General features: G+C 37.7%; 1 pseudogene; it reads left to right on the top strand.

Moving 5' to 3' along the window:
- The first annotated feature begins 5,441 nt into the window (after positions 1-5,441).
- LOC141522766 (protein MAK16 homolog pseudogene) lies at positions 5,442-6,342 on the top strand (annotated as a pseudogene).
- The last annotated feature ends 3,984 nt before the right edge of the window (positions 6,343-10,326 follow it).

The raw sequence follows: 10,326 nt of genomic DNA, 5'->3' as shown, positions 1-10,326 counted from the left end.
GTTGCTCATGTTATGATACTCAGGATTAAATTATTTTGATAGTGAATCAGGGAGGCTAGGTGTCCGGTCTCAGACACTTAATAATTACCTAGCTGTGTGGCCTTGGGCAAGCCACTTAACCTGATTTGCCTTGCAAAAAAAAAAAAGATAGTGAATCAATACTTGTGTTTATCTTATACTCTGAGATTCTGAACAAAAGATAGAGATTAAAGATTGTGCTTGACTTAGCCTTGATGTTTGTCCTTCATTCTTGAAGAAAACCATGACTTGCATGTAAATTGGATTTAAGTGAGGGGTTGTTGAACAAGGAGACCAGCCTTCCTTTCTCCTCCAGAGCCATTTGGGTGTAGTGGCTAGATCTGGATCAGAATGACTAGAGAAGGTCATGGATGTGAGGCAATCAAGGTTAAGTGTCTGAGGCTGAATTTGAACTCAAGTCCTCCTGCCTCCAGGGCTGATGCTCTGTTCACTTCATCACCTAGCTGCCTAAACTCTAATGGGTCTATGATTTTATCAATATGTGTTCTGCAAAGGTACTGATCACAGTCCACCCAAGCTTTCCCATCCTATATGATTTTTGTCTATAGATGCCTATGAATTTATTTTAGGGATTTTGTTTATCATCTTGTTATTCTTCCTACATGTAGACATTGATGGGACATCTTGGCTATCTATCAGTTAGACCTCACTCTGACTACTTGACCAGTCCATCTTTTTTTCTAGGTATAAAATTCCTTGTTAGCATCCTTCCTATCATTTCCCATGCATAATTCCTTACTTGTGAAACACTGTAGTCTTTCATTCCCCTGTGAATGATCTTTAATTTCAAGAGACCTTAGAATTCTATGACTACTGGCCATAGAACACCACCAGAAGAATATTGATATTAAAAAGATGGGCTTTTTTTTGAGAGAAAAGTTAGAATCATTAAAAGATCTGCACAAAAAAATCAGTCCAGGGGAGTTGTCATTATTAATAAAAGAATTTGCAGTTGTCTTTGCTAAGTCACTGTTATTGATTTCCAAAAAATAGAAGTGTGTGTGGGGGGAGACAGACAAAGCAGTAAGAGAGAGCAAAAATTGTCCCACTTTTAGAAAGGGAAAGAATATAGATGCTGTAAATTATAGAACAGTGAATTTGATTTGAGATCTATGTTTCTAAAGGCACTCAGAGAGTGAACATTACAAGCCAATATAATTTCATCAAGAGCAAGCCAGACTAACCCTGTATGTGAAGGCATTGAAGACTCCCATTGTGTTGCAAATATTATCTGAAAGTGAAAACCATTCAGAGTTGACTGAAAGTGATCCCTCAGTACTGGGCCTGAATAATCCACATAACTAACATTACAAACAAAGATTATGATAGTCCAAGGGTACAAATTATGGTACCCTTTCCATCTAATTTCCTTTTATTTTTTATTTTTTGGCAAGGCTGTTTAGAATAATAGATACTTTAGGATAAAGATAGATCTGAATTTCTACAAGAAATTTAACAAAGTCTCATATTATTTGGGTGGACAAAGCAATGTAGGGCAAGATGCATTTATTAAGTGCTATTTTATTATTTATTAAGGGAATGTGCCCTAGGAAATACATGTATAAGCAAAAAGAAGGATAGTCATTGCCTTCAAGAAGATTGCATTCTAACAGGGAGATATCAGATAAAAGGGAGTTGAAAAGTAGGAGCAAGAAAGAGTGGTGGGAGGGATAGTACCCACATTTGGATATGGTAGTAAAGGCCAGAAAATAAGAAGCAGAGCAAGGAGAGAAATGCGGGATGACTGATCTGGGTCCCTCCTCAGAATGGAAGCTTTAGGATAAATGCACCAATGGGAAAAGGGGGGTTGGCATGGTAGAGGGATATTCCAGGGTCAAAAGGTTGCAGAGTTGAATTAACATTTCAGGGTGAGGTAACCCCTCAATAGTTGAGAGAAATTCCAAATTCGGTGAGCAGCTGAAGTCGAGGAAGTCAGAAGCAGAACTGGGAGGGAATTAAAGGTCGATTGACCTGGACCCCTACCAAAATAGAGGCCTCAAGAGGAACACACAAATGGTTAGCATGTGTAGGGATATTCTAAGATGAAAAGGCCAAAGGGATAGATGAATGTTCTAAGGTAAAGTGGCCTTAGAACTGAGAGAAGTTCCAGGGTGAAATAGCAAGGTGGGGGAGGGAGGGCAGCATGATAAAGGATTACTCTAGGGTGAGAAGACTTCAGGGAAGGATGGATGTTCCATGACCCTGGGCACAGGAATAAGATGGATAAGAATAGGACAGATAATCTGATTCAGAAATTATTGAAAGATTGGACCTTTCCAGATAGTTATTAATGGATTAGTATCAATTTGAGAAAGAATTCTCCAAAGGAGAACCCAGGGATTTGTTCCTGACCTTGTTCTGTGCAACATTTTTTTTTGATCAGTGACTTAGATTAAGTGATAGATGGAATATCCATCAAATTTGTGAATGACCAAATCTTATAGGAATGGCTAACATCTTAGATGACAGAATTCAAGAAATAATTAAAGTCTTGAACAATGGGTCAAAGTTAATAAGATTTCAGAGTCACATTAAAGTCAAAAACTCTATTACACAAGTACAGAATACAGGCATTATGGCTAGTCAAAAAATATCTTAGAATTTTAGAGGCCTTTCATCTCAGTGTGGGTTAACAGTAGGATACAGAAGCAAAGAAGTAAGACAAACTTGGGCCATATCAGTAGAAGCATAGGATGTAGAACAATGGCAGAGATAGTCCTGTTATACTTTTCTATGGCCAGACCAGGTATATTGTGTTTAATTCACATTTTAGGGAAGAAATTGGTAAGCCAGAACAAATACAGCAATGGTGACCAGGATTATGAGGAGACTATAGACAAGGCTATAAAGGGAATGGCTAAAGAAAGACTCAGAGCCAATGAACATGCATTAAGTGCCTATGACATCCTAGGAAGAGGGCAGTTAGGAGGTGCAGTGGATAATGCTGGTCCTGGAGTCTGGGAGGAGGATCTGCATTCAAACTTTGCTTCAGACACTTCCTAGCTGTGTGACATTGGCTAAGCCACCTAACTCTCTTTGCCTCAATTTCCTCACCTATAAATTGAGCGTGGAGAAGGAAATGGAAAACCATTCCAGTATCTTTGCCAAGAAAACCCCAGATTGAGTTATAAAGACTCAGATACGACTGAAATTGATTGAACACATATCCCAGGTATTAAGTGCTTATTTTTACAAAGAAAGTTATAACACAGTCCCTGCCTTCAAGGAACTCTAATAAGAGGGGACAATATATGCCTGACAAATGGTCTTCTAGCCTTTGCCTGAACACCTCTAATTGAAGCAAGGGGAGACACACAGTGCCCCTGAATTAGTTCATTCTACTTTTGGACAGCTATCATTGCTAAAAAAATTGTCCTGATATCAAGCCTAAATTTGTCTAATGACATCTTTCATCCACTGTTCCTAACTGTCATCTGGGGTCAAATGGAAAAGGTTCAATTTGTTTTGCATATGACAGCCTTTCACAAACTTGCCATCTTGTCACCCTAATTTCTTTTCCAAAGCTCTCCAGGCTAAACATTCCTATTTCCTTCCAAAGATCTTTATATGAAATCCAGTCCCTTCAATATCCTGTTTGCCTTCTTCCAAAATCCCTCTAGTTGATCAATATCCTTCCTAAACTATCCAGAAATAAGCACAATTCTCCAGAGTTGAGGTCTAACTATAGTGTTCCCATATAAGACAATGGGCCCAAAGGGTGTCTTCAAATTGGGAAATAAGTCTGTAGGGGGAAGAAGAGTTGAAGAGCATGCTGAAGTTTAGAGTTAGAAAGAACCAAGTTCAAATTCAGCTCAAGAAACTTAGTAGCTATGTGACTTGGCCATGTCACTTGACTTCTATTTGCTTGCTTCCTTATCCATAAAATAGGATAGTAATGGCATGGGGTTGTTGTGAGGATCAAATGAGATGATATGCATGAAGTACTTTGCAAACCTTAGAGCACCATACAAATATTAGCTGTTATACTATGCTAATAATGATAATGGTGAAGATAGCAAACATTTATATCAAGCTGATTTTGTGCCAGATGCTGTGCTAATTACTCAACAAATATTTGATCCTCACAGCCACTCTGGGAGATAGGTGCTATTATGACCCATATTGCATAGATGAAGAGACATATCTTTTGACTCTGAGTCTGGCTCTCTATTCACTCTGCTATGATGCCTTTCATGAAGTTTCCTTTTCCAGGAACAAATGAGTGATCCAGGAACCATGTGTGAATTGCATCTGGTTGGCCCAATTCTTATAATCTTGCCAGGTGAAACTACGCTCTGTAGTCAGAGCCCTATGGTGTAATGGAAAGAGAATTGTATTTGGAGTTAGGAGGCCAGGGCTTGAGTTCTCACTCTGTTGTTTGCTTGGTTGGTGAGTTCAGGCAAGCTGTGCCTCACTCCTCTGAGTCTTATTTTCTTTGTCTATAAAAATTGAGAGTTGAATTACATGGTTTCCAAAGTCTCTTCCAGTTTTATTATTATATATTTCTTGGATCCTTAAGTTGAATGTGTCAGAAAATGTTATCATTCTTTAGTATCACTAGATATAATTTCACATATATTTCATTTATTTATATCTAGCATCTTGTTTTAATAATGCATTGCCAAGGAAAAATGATTTGGAAGGAAAATCATGGAACTTTAAAAATGTATCAGTTGTAAACTCATACAAACACACAGGGGATGAAAAACTCTCTGATGATCATGACAGAGCATTCCTTTTAGTTGTTTTGAGATAGATTAGTCATCTTTATCTAGGACAGAGATATTTTACCTGAAAGTCAGTGGGTTTTCATCCCCTTCAATGGATCAATGGATATATGTTTATTAAAGACCTACTATGCACCACTCATTGAGATAGGAACTAAAATGAAACAGTCCCTGCCATCAGGGAACTTACATTTTATAAAGGGACACAGCAAGTAATTTGGAGGGAGAAGTATCAGAGCCTGAGGCACATTAGCAAAGACCACATGAGTGGGTGTTGGAAGATGTTTGGAATTCTAAGAGGAAGGAATGAGGAGGGGAATACATTCCAAGCACAGGTAATAGACAGCCCAAATATGCAAAGGTAAGGAGGTTGTAGATGGATTCCTAGGAGTGAAGAGCAGAGGAAATCCAATCTGATTGGAGTGAGTGAAGGGGAGTAATGTATAGTAAACTGGGAAGGTGGGAAAAGACTTTACATACCCAAATAGAACTTTTTTTAGAGTTTACAGAAAAGGAAAGTTAAATGGTCGGATATGTGTGTTAGGAATATCACTTTTGGTCACTATGTGGAATCCTACAATATCCTTCTTTATGAAGTCCTAAATGGATTTCAGTGCATGGCCAACTCCTGAACTATCTGGAACCACACTCTGAGGAACAGTACCAACTGGCACCATGCATTCAGATGATGCTATATGGGACATGCTTGGAAATAAGCATTTCTTACAAACTGAAAACTTTTGTCAAAATGAATACAACCTGACTGGATTATGCAACTGTTCTTCCAGCATATTAGCAAATAGCCAGTATGTTATCATCAAAGACAAGAAAGATCAGTGCTTCTATATGAAGGCGATAGAATCAGCAGCTTTCCTAGATACTCATGGGAGTGGTTTCAACTCAGTAAGAATTATGAGAAAGTTCTGGAGCAAATAGATGAAAATCTTATTTATTGACCTTGATTCATTTGGCACAAATGTAAAAACAGCAGTTTACTAAGATCACCCAATACCTTATTTGAATCTGTAAAATATTTTAAAGCAACTGAGGAAACTTGCTCCCTTGAGCAAAAAAGTGGTGAGGCATGAAAAAAGGCAGAAGAAAAAGCATTAATAGCTGCTCAGCTAGATAATGCAACAGAAAAGGAATTATTGAAGGGGCTAAAACCAAACAGATATCCCCCTTCAAGTCTTTGACAAAACTTTGGAACATTAGGAGGTTGAAAGTGACATCTCAGATACTGAAGAGAAAGAGAAGAAGAAGAAGAAGAAGATGAAGAAGAAGAAGAAGAAGAAGAAGAAGAAGAAGAAGAAGAAGAAGAAGAAGAAAATGATGACTCGAGCAAAAGGGAATTTGTGGAAGATGATGAGGTAGAAGAGAGTAACATCAGTGATTTTGAGGATATGAATAGATTAGAAGCTACCAGTGAAGAAGATCAGGAGGAGAAACAATCCAGTGAAGAAGAAAAAGCTGCTACTGCCAAACACAGAAAGGCCCTGTGAAGAGAAAGTGCACCTATTTGGAAATAGAATATGAGTTGGAAACAGAAATATCAACCAGACTCCAGGCTACCTGAAGGGTCTATAGCTGTTTTGCAAATAGGCTGAAATAGAAATGAGGATTCTCATTTTTCTATCTTTTTAAGATGTTCCATTTTGTATTTAAAGGTTTTGTTTTTAAACACACTATTTATCATCCAAATACTCATACTTTTCTCCTATGTGAAGGAATGGAGAAGACCTAAAATTTTGATCAGGATTTTTTATGAGAGAGGCAGATGTACTAAATTAATAGTTGGGCTGAAGAAGAACCTCAGTATGGGATAAAGCTTGAGGTTCCTGCAACCTTAGAATACATATTATCATTTCCCACTTGACTACACTCTTTGTTAAGTTATGTTCAATTCTTTGTAATTCATTTAATTTTTTTGACAAAGAGACTGGAGTGGTTTATCATTTTCTTTTCCCTGCTCATTTTGTAGATGAGTCTACTGAGGCAAACAGGGTTAGATGACTAGCCCAGGGTCGCATAAGCCAGTAAATGCTTAAAGTCATATTTGAACTCAGGTCTTCCTAACTCCAGATCTGGCATTCTATCCACTGTGCCACCTAGCTGTCCTTGATTTCACTCTCCTTTTTGCTTAAGTAAGACTATTTTTATTCTTCTTAGTCCCTACTCCTATGGAGTTAAGGGGGGGGAAAAAGAAACAGTCCACCTTTATTCCAGTAGCTATTATACTGCATGGAAAGTCTTCCTGCTCCTGAAACTACCATTGTCATTCAAACTTTGATGATGATGATACTTGTTCTTCGTTCCAAAGAAGACCACAACATAAGGGAGGTGATGTCATGACAAGCACATGAATTGGATTAGAGAGTGGGCTGTGCTAAGTCACCAGCCTCACTTTCTCCTCCAAAGTTGTCTGGGTCCAGTGGCCAGATATGAAATCAGGACAACTGGAGATGGCCCTGAAAGTGAGGCAATCAGGGTTAAGTGACTTGCCCAAGGTCCCACAGCTAGTGAGTATCAAGTGATTGAGGCTGAATTTGAACTCCCATCCTGCTGACTCCAAGGCCAGTACTCAATCCACTGTGCCATCTTTCTGTCCTCAAACTTTAGGAAGGCACAGGAATCCTTTTCTTCAGGTTAAAGGATGTTGAAGGAAAGGCAACATTTTATCTTCAAATATATATATATATATATATATATATATATAAATATATATATATATATGAAATTTATTTTTTAAAGGCAATGGATCTGTCCACATTCTAGCTTCAATTATCCTTCCTGAAAGTTACTGTACTTTTCTAATGCAATCCAGTACACTATCATCTTCACATCTTTGGACAGCTTTGGCTAGCAGACTCCAAAAAATAAAGTCATTCTTTGATGTTTTTATTTATTGATTTATTGATTTTTATTGGTTTATTCTGCAACATCTCACCCATAGTAGGTCTCAACAATTAAAGGACATTCTACTCCAGTTGTTCTTGGAGTGGTCAGAACAGGTTCTAATTTCCTTTGTAAGCAATACCTTGGGAATTTGCTGCTGCCTTGTGAATAGAAGAAGCAGCCATGTAAATCACTTTGAAATTAAACAGTTAATATATAAAGATTTTAAATACATAAATGATGACAAACACTACCAGCAGCCCTCTGAGATTTGTGTAGGTTAATAAAATTTAAAACAAAACAAAACAAAAAGAAGTGGTCTTAAGATTGGCAGGTTGTGCTCATGGGCTTAGCTAAGTCATTTGACTTTATTAATTTAGTTTATTGGAAATATTTTTGTACAATAAATCTGTTTCAAAAAGTTTGTAATACTTAGTCTATGAGGAAATGGTTTCAAAAGTGACAGATGCTGAAGAAATACCAAATATAATTCCTATAGTAGCATCACCAAGTAAAGTTGTGTTCTTTGGCATCTTTGAAAAAAATATTATCATAGGGGTGGCTAGGTGGCACAGTGTATAAAGCACCGGCCCTGGAGTCAGGAGTACCTGGGTTCAAATCCGGTCTCAGACACTTAATAATTACCTAGCTGTGTGGCCTTGGGCAAGCCACTTAACCCCATTGCCTAACAAAAACCTAAAAAAAAAAATATTATTGTGAGAATTTGGAGTTTGAGGATTTGTGTTCAAATTCTTCTGCTGCTTAATACCTGTATGGTTTTGGGAAAATCACTTTATCCATCTAGGGCCTTATATTCCTTCTCTATGAAATAAGGGGATTGGGTTAAATTACTTCTTCAGTGTTTACTGAATGTAAATTTATGACCCTAATTATGCCAATATACTCATGGATGTATCTAGGAATTCCAGAGATTAAAGAGGCCACTGGTAACTAAATGGCTTGGTGGATGGAAAGACTAGGTGGGATGGGGGAAGGGTACAAAAAGTTTAGAGTATGAGCATATATCCCAAGGAAGTCATGACAAACGTCATATTTACCAAGGCATTGATAGCAGTAAAGAACTGCTTCATGTAAGCAAAGAACTTAAAACAAAATAGATGCTCTTTTCAGGGAATGTCTAAACAAATTGTAGAATGCAGATGTAATGGGATATTGCTGCCCTATAAGAAATGATGACTGTGATCAATATGTTGCTGTTTGTCTTTAATTCTGTTTTCTCCTTTTTTTTTTTAGGTTTTTGCAAGGCAATGGGGTTAAGTGACTTGCCCAAGGCCACACAGATAGGTAATTAATAAGTGTCTGAGGCCGGATTTGAACTCAGGTACGCCTGACTCCAGGGCTGGTGCTCTATCCACTGTGTCACCTAGCCAGCCCTGTCTTTTTTTAAAATTAATTTTTATTAAAGATATTATTTGAGTTTTGCAATTTTCCCCCAAATCTTATTTCCCTCCCCCCATGGAAAGCAATCTGTTAGTCTTTACTTTGTTTCCATGTTGTACCTTGATCCAAATTGGGTGTGATGTGAGAGAAATCATATCCTTAGAGAAGAGACAAGAATTCTAAGAGGTAACAAGATCAGACAATAAGATACCTGTTTTTTTTTTTCTAAATTAAAGGGAATAGTCCTTGAACTTTGTTCAAACTCCACATCTCCTTATCTGGATACAGATGGCACTCTCCTTTGCAGACAGCCCAAAATTGCTCCCGATTGTTGCACTGATGGAATGAGCAAGTCCTTCAAGGTTGATCATCACCCCCATGTTGCTGTTAGGGTATACAGTGTTTTTCTGGTTCTGCTCATCTCACTCAGCATCAGTTCATGCAAATCCCTCCAGGCTTCCCTAAAATCCTGTCCCTCCTGGTTTCTAATAGAACAATAGTATTCCATGACATACATATACCACAGTTTTGCTAAGCCATTCCCCAATTGAAGGACATTTACTTGATTTCCAATTCTTTGCCACCACAAACAGGGCTGCTATAAATATTTTTGTACAGGTAATGTTTTTACCCTTTCTCTTCATCTCTTCAGGATATAGACCCAGTAGTGGTATTGCTGGGTCAAAGGGTATGCACATTTTTGTTGCCCTTTGGGTGTAGTTCCAAATAGCTCTCCAGAAAGGCTGGATGAGTTCACAGCTCCACCATCAGTATAATAGTGTCGAAGATTTCCCACATCCCTTCCAAAAATGATCATTATCCCTTCTGGTCATATTGGCCAATCTGAGAGGTGTGAGGTGATACCTCAGAGAAGCTTTAATTTGCATTTCTCTAATAATTAATGATTTAGAGCATTTTTTCATATGGCTATGAATTGCTTTGATCTCCTTAGCTGTAAATTGCTTTTGCATATCCTTTGACCATTTGTCAATTGGGGAATGGCTTTTTGTTTTAAAAAATATGACTCAGTTCTCTGTATATTTTAGATATGAGTCCTTTGTCAGAATCATTAGTTGTAAAGATTGTTTCCCAATTTACTACATTTCTTTTGATCTTGGTTACAGTGGTTTTATCTGTGCAAAAGCTTTTTAATTTAATGTAATTGAAAACATCTAATTGGTTTTTGGTGATGTTCTCCAACTCTTCCTTAGTCATAAACTGCTCCCCTTTCCATAGATCTGACAGGTAAACTAGTCCTTGATCT

The sequence above is a fragment of the Macrotis lagotis genome, chromosome 4, assembly GCF_037893015.1.
Source record: "Macrotis lagotis isolate mMagLag1 chromosome 4, bilby.v1.9.chrom.fasta, whole genome shotgun sequence".
In the NCBI taxonomy this organism is placed as follows: Eukaryota; Metazoa; Chordata; class Mammalia; order Peramelemorphia; family Peramelidae; genus Macrotis; species Macrotis lagotis.
The sequence above is the reverse complement of the archived record's forward strand: the minus strand, read 5'-3'. Positions and strand labels throughout refer to the sequence as shown.